Raw genomic sequence first — 7254 nt, forward strand, 5'->3', positions numbered from 1 at the left:
GTGAACTGATTGAGATGGAGCTAAAGGGATCGTTGGGGTTTCTGGAGGGTAGGGAGGATGGCGAGGAATGCAGTCATCGGCGTACCGGGGGAAATACACAGAGGGAGAGGACTTTGGCATTACCGCACCCTAGGGCGCACCTGCAGTGGGAAGGAAGATACAGGAGTCGGTGTTGCTAGTGTGCAGGATGCAGTCGTCTGCATGTTGCGGCTCACATCATCACCAACGACGCCTGTTGCACGGGTTCTGAGGCTATCCTCAGTTCGTACAGATTGCTGGCGGAGGTTTTGACGACTGCTGGCCTCGAGTGCGTGCTGTAAGCAGAGCTCGCAAGTTGCAGCATCGTTCTCAGAGGTGATCGGGGTGCTTTGGTTTGGAGCCGAATGTAGCGTCTCAACCAAAGGCTTCGTCGACCCTATGACGGTCTTGGCTGCAGATTCCTAGACCTGCGTTATCGTGTGGTGTCTGCAGGTCTCCCTTCGGTAGGTCACGGGTGTACTACACAAAGGAAGCAGCTACTCGGGTAGCAGAGTACTTGTGGAGCGCACATGTGGGATTTTTAGGCTAGGCAGTAGTTTGAGGTGCTCTGATGAACGCTCGCCAGTCTATGTGCAGCAAGGGAAGTCAAACGGCGTTCAGAATAAAGACACTTCGACTGTCACAATTTTATCAATAAAATGTCGAAGTATTCGTAATAAGTTCCCGGATTTACTGCTCTCCAAGAAAGTTCTCGCGCTCAAATTATCTTGGGAGCGGGAGCTGGCTGAAGCCAGCTCTGAGAAATTTAGCGAGTTGTCGAACTTACATCGGGAACAGAGGAGGGGGAATGTTCATTGCAGTTGACAAAACTATTGTCTCTATTGAGGCCGAAGACGAGTGTGACAATGAAGTCATCTGGTTGAGTATATCATGTGTAGGTGGAACCAAGTTAGTTGTTGGATGTTTTTACCGTCACCCGATTCTTCTGTGACACTTCTAGAGTTGTTCAAAGAAAGACTACGGTCAATAGGGCGTAACTACCCACGTCATGCAATACTAATTGGAGGCGACTTTAGCTGCCGATTATAGACTGCGATGTCTATGGAATCATTGCACAGAGTACAGACAGACAATCATGCGAAATACTTTTGAAATTGTTTTCTGAAAATTGTCTTGAGCAGCTATCTGGTAGCCCACAAGCAATGGGAAATATCTTAGATTTTGTAGCTACAATCAAGCCGGACCTTATCGACAATGTCATTACAGAAAGGGGGATTAGCGATCATAATGTCTTTATAGCAAACTGATTACGAAAGTTAATAAATCAATCAAGAAGACTAGGAGATTGTTATAAACATCTAACTTAGACAGTGATTGACATCACTTAGTTCCAGTCAGACGGATGTAGAGGAATTATGCGCAAAGTTTAAGCAGATTGTAAATCGTGGTCTGGAGAGTTACATGCCTAGTAAGTGGATAAAGGAAGAAAAAGACCTACCATGATTTAATAACGATATTCGGCGGATGCTAAGAAAGCAGAGGCTGTTGCACTCTCGATTCAAAAGGGAACGCACAAATGACAACAAGCGAAGATTAGCTGAGATTAATGCGTTTGTGAATATATCTATGCCCGAAGCATACAACAACTATCACCGTCACACCTTAGCAATAGATCTGGCAGAGAACCGGAGAAAATTCTGGTCGTATGTAAAATCACCAAGCGTGTCTAAGGCTTCCATTTAGTCCCTTGTTGCCCAGTCTGCTATGACAGTTGAAGACAGCAAAACGAAAGTCGAATTATTAAATTTCACATTCAATAAATCGTTCACACCGGAGAATCGTACAAACATACCGTCATTTCAATATCGGACAGACTCCAGTATGCACGACATACACTCCTGGAAATGGAAAAAAGAACACATTGACACCGGTGTGTCAGACCCACCATACTTGCTCCGGACACTGCGAGAGGGCTGTACAAGCAATGATCACACGCACGGCACAGCGGACACACCAGGAACCGCGGTGTTGGCCGTCGAATGGCGCTAGCTGCGCAGCATTTGTGCACCGCCGCCGTCAGTGTCAGCCAGTTTGCCGTGGCATACGGAGCTCCATCGCAGTCTTTAACACTGGTAGCATGCCGCGACAGCGTGGACGTGAACCGTATGTGCAGTTGACGGACTTTGAGCGAGGGCGTATAGTGGGCATGCGGGAGGCCGGGTGGACGTACCGCCGAGTTGCTCAACACGTGGGGCGTGAGGTCTCCACAGTACATCGATGTTGTCGCCAGTGGTCGGCGGAAGGTGCACGTGCCCGTCGACCTGGGACCGGACCGCAGCGACGCACGGATGCACGCCAAGACCATAGGATCCTACGCAGTGCCGTAGGGGACCGCACCGCCACTTCCCAGCAAATTAGGGACACTGTTGCTCCTGGGGTATCGGCGAGGACCATTCGCAACCGTCTCCATGAAGCTGGGCTACGGCCCCGCACACCGTTAGGCCGTCTTCCGCTCACGCCCCAACATCGTGCAGCCCGCCTCCAGTGGTGTCGCGACAGGCGTGAATGGAGGGACGAATGGAGACGTGTCGTCTTCAGCGATGAGAGTTGCTTCTGCCTTGGTGCCAATGATGGTCGTATGCGTGTTTGGCGCCGTGCAGGTGAGCGCCACAATCAGGACTGCATACGACCGAGGCACACAGGGCCGACACCCGGCATCATGGTGTGGGGAGCGATCTCCTACACTGGCCGTACACCACTGGTGATCGTCGAGGGGACACTGAATAGTGCACGGTACATCCAAACCGTCATCGAACCCATCGTTCTACCATTCCTAGACCGGCAAGGGAACTTGCTGTTCCAACAGGACAATGCACGTCCACATGTATCCCGTGCCACCCAACGTGCTCTAGAAGGTGTAAGTCAACTACCCTGGCCAGCAAGATCTCCGGATCTGTCCCCCATTGAGCATGTTTGGGACTGGATGAAGGGTCGTCTCACGCGGTCTGCACGTCCAGCACGAACGCTGGTCCAACTGAGGCGCCAGGTGGAAATGGCATGGCAAGCCGTTCCACAGGACTACATCCAGCACCTCTACGATCGTCTCCATGGGAGAATAGCAGCCTGCATTGCTGCGAAAGGTGGATATACACTGTACTAGTGCCGACATTGTGCATGCTCTGTTGCCTGTGTCTATGTGCCTGTGGTTCTGTCAGTGTGATCATGTGATGTATCTGACCCCAGGAATGTGTCAATAAAGTTTCCCCTTCCTGGGACAATGAATTCACGGTGTTCTTATTTCAATTTCCAGGAGTGTAGTAATACGCATACCTGGGGTAGAGAAATAACTGAAAAATTTGGAAGCAAATAAATCACCAGGTCCGGGTGGAATCCCAGTTCAATTTTACAAAGAGTACTCTACAGCATCGGCCCCTCACCTAGGTTGCATTTATTGTGAGTTTCTAGACAAGCACGAAGTCCTAAGCGACTGGAAAAAAGCGCACTGATATATAAGAAGGATAGAAGGAGGGACCCGCAAAATTACAGACCAATATCTCTCACTTCTGTTTACTGCAGAATCCTTGAACATATTCACAGTTCGAATACAATAAACTTTCTTGAGATTGAGATGCTTATGTCCATTTACCGTGCGAAACTCAGCTTGCCCTTTTCTCACCTGATATATTGAAAACTACGGATGGAGGACAACAGGCAGATTCCATATTTCTAGATTTCCGGAAAGCATTTGACACGGTGCCCCTTTGCAGGTTGTTAACGAAGGTACGTGCGAATGGAATAAGTTCACAGATATGTGAGTGGCTCGAAGACTTCTTAAATAATAGGATCCGGTGTGCAATCCTCGACGACGAGTGTTCATCAGAGATAAGGATATCTTCAGCAGTGCCCCAGGGAAGTGTTATAGGACCGGTGTTGCTCCCTGTATACATAAATAACTTGGTGGACAGGGTGGGCAGCAATCTGCGGTTGTTTGCTGATGATGCCATGATGCACGGTAAGGTGTCGAAGTTGAGTGACTGTAGGAAGGTACAAGATGTCTTAGACAAAATTTACAGTTGATGTGATGAATGGCAGCTATCCCTAAATGGGGAAAAATGTAAGTTAATGCGGATGAGTAGAAATATCGAACCTCTAATTCTCGGGTACATTATTACTAGTGTCCTTGACCCAGTCAAGTTGCTTAAATATCTGGGTGTAACGCTGCAAAGCAGTATGAGGTGGAAACAGCATGTGAGCACTGTGGTAGGGAAGGCAAATGGTCGGTTCATTTGGAGAATTTTAGGAAAGAGTGGTTCACCTGTAAAGAATACCGCATACAAAACGCTAAACGCTAGTACGACCTATTCTGTACTGCTCGAGTGTTTGGGATCCACACCAGTTCAGATTGAAGGAAGATATCGAAGCAGTTCAGATGCGGGTTGCTAGATTTGTTACCGGTAGGTTCGAACAACACGTAAGCGTTACGGAGATGCTTCTGGAGCTCAAATGGGAATCCCTGGAGGGAAGACGACTTTCTTTTCGAGAAACGCTGTTAAGGAAATTAGAGAACTAGTATTTGAAGCTGACTGCCGAACGGTTCTACTACCGCCAACACATTGCGCGTAAGAACCATGATGATAAGATACAATAACTTGAGGCTCGTACAGAGGCATATAAATAGTCATATTTCCCTCGCCCTATTTCCGAGTGGAACACGAAAGGAAATGGCAAGTGATGGTACAGGGTAACCTCCGCTACGCACTGTGCGGTGGCTTGCGGAGTATTTAGGTAGATGTAGACGGTGACATAACATGGGCGCTTAGAGAGAAAGGATGTGATAAGGTAGACATAATTTATGGGAAGCGCATAGTTCGGGAGGTTAAAGAGGAAGCTGGAATGCCATACATGTTCATATGCTTTGTCGAGATCAAGGGAGTCAAAAATGACGGATTTGCGTTTGTTAATTTTGTGGGATAAGAGATTAAGATACAGGAATTGATCATCGTAGGAGAAACTGAGACGGAATCCATATTGATGGACAGGAATTGGTAGGAGTTGTTCTGGGGATTTATGGATACATTGGGATAGGATGGACTCAAAAACTAAGCTAAACACAGAGATGAGGCTGACGGGAAGCTAGGAGGAGGCGTCAGTGGCAGGTCTGTTAGGTTTGAGAATTCGAGAGATTTTCCATGGATAGAAACCCGTGTGAAGGATTATATAATAAAGGGTTGTTAGGATTACTGGGCAGGACAAGAGGCACTCTTTCAGGTGTCTCTAGTTTATGCAGTTGTGACTGGGAACAGTGTTGCGTTTGTTATGGAGTATTTATTGAGTGTCTTGTATCGTTACTGGAGTACTGAGTTGTGACTGTGGATGTTGTTGAGGTACTAGAAGCTAGGAGCGAGAGGTGGGAGGGAGGTATTAGTATGCACCTGGACCGTCGGGAAGTGGGAGTCGTCTGGGATTGTGAACGTGTCAGCGATAAGACGAAAAGTGGTTGGCTTTGCTTAGGTTGTCGGGGAGATTATCGTACAGGAGGAGATAGGAGGGAGCAGCGTTTTTGCCAGTAAGACGTTAAATACCTGTCAGTATCTTAAAGAGCTTATGGCAGTGTGGTGGTGAGGTTCATTTTTAATGTGTCATTGTAGTTGTCGGTGGTATATGTGTGTGTCTCGTTCAAAGGTCTGCAAAAAAGATTAGTACAGGTGACAGGATTCATGGAGAACGTGGAGGGAGTGTGTGATGCTGTGGATAGATGGCATTCGTTGAAATGTGGTGAGTTATGATGTTTGACAAGGCCTGTTGTAGGAAGGTGGCAGCATGGTGGATGTCACTGGGGTGTTGGAAGGATACTGGATGGCTTCCGAGTTGGATAGGAATGAATTCCTCGTAGGCATCCCAGTTGGTGTGGGAGCAGTCCTGGATGTGTTTGGGAGAGGCAGGAGAAGTGGGTGCACAGGCGGGGTGAGTGGTGTACGGGATGGTGCGTAGTCCATGGAGATGGTCACTTCTAATGGAGTCGAGGACTGCTGTGATAATGCACCCAAGGAGGTTAGGAGAGGTGAAGATAGCATCAGGAATGAAACTACTTTCAGGATGGGTATGTAGTGGGAGAGGAACTGTCTCCCCATGGAGGAAGTTAGTAAACCGACGCCACAGCTGGAGTTCAGCGTGGGACTGGCTATTGATGTTAAGGTCAGTGGCAATAATATTAGTTGAAAATTTAGGGTCTATGTCGGTGAGAAATTCGTATGGGATTGGATGATGTGGTCACTGTTGATGGATCGTGGCCAACAGTAACTCTGCCTCAGGCCATAGGGAGTGGGTTACCTGTTCAGTGGAGGATGTACAGCGATGTCACAACGGTGAATCTCATTTGAAGTTCTATATCATTTCCCATGGAATATTGGAGAGAATAGATAGCACACTTCTCTATAAATAATTAAAATCCAACATTTGCTTGTAAAATATAAATAACGAAGTAGGAATTCATATTTGTCGAAAATGAGTTTCACCTGAAATACTATTACAGAAACCCCGAAACATGAAATAAAAATAAGTTCTGTTTCACATCCCGCTTGCTTCTGTCACTCTCTTGTGGCAGCAGAGTTGCAAATCAGTGCTTACTGCCACCAGCAGATGGCTGCATTGTAAAATGAGCTAAGTTCGAGCTGTGAACCACAACTTCTTACTGCTACCAATATATTGCTGCAAGGTTAGAAAACGCAACTGAGTCGTAAATTAATTATTTTCGACATCTAAGACGTCACAGCATTCTAAAATTTCTGTAAAATACATCACACCACACAGTCCTAACAGCAGGGTGGTGTGCAAACTGGCTTCCTTACATACTGTATAACTGTATGCTGTGCAGCCCCACCACACAACAGCAAATGCAATTAGTCATAACTGTCACATCCTATTCGCTGTTACTTTAGTTGCTGCAAATAGTTTCACTTTCATAATTTACTAGCTGTTACCTGTGGCTTCACTTACATGTCAGTAAAATGAAACTAAATGTGCGTAATGGGTTTATTGTCCGGGAAAGACTGGTCGGGATGTTCAGGTACTTGATGTAAGTGTTATTTGACGCCACTTCAGTGGCTTGCGCATGGGTGATGATGAAATGATGAAAACAACACATGCACCCAGTCACAAGTCAAAAAAAACCTGACCTGGCCATAAATCGAAGCAGGGACCTCATGACAGTTAGCGTGCAGCACTAATTAAATGACCACGGGTTGTTGATGCAAATCATACATGTCTCTAAAGTTA

The sequence above is a fragment of the Schistocerca serialis genome, chromosome 4 (assembly GCF_023864345.2).
Source record: "Schistocerca serialis cubense isolate TAMUIC-IGC-003099 chromosome 4, iqSchSeri2.2, whole genome shotgun sequence".
Taxonomy (NCBI): Eukaryota; Metazoa; Arthropoda; class Insecta; order Orthoptera; family Acrididae; genus Schistocerca; species Schistocerca serialis.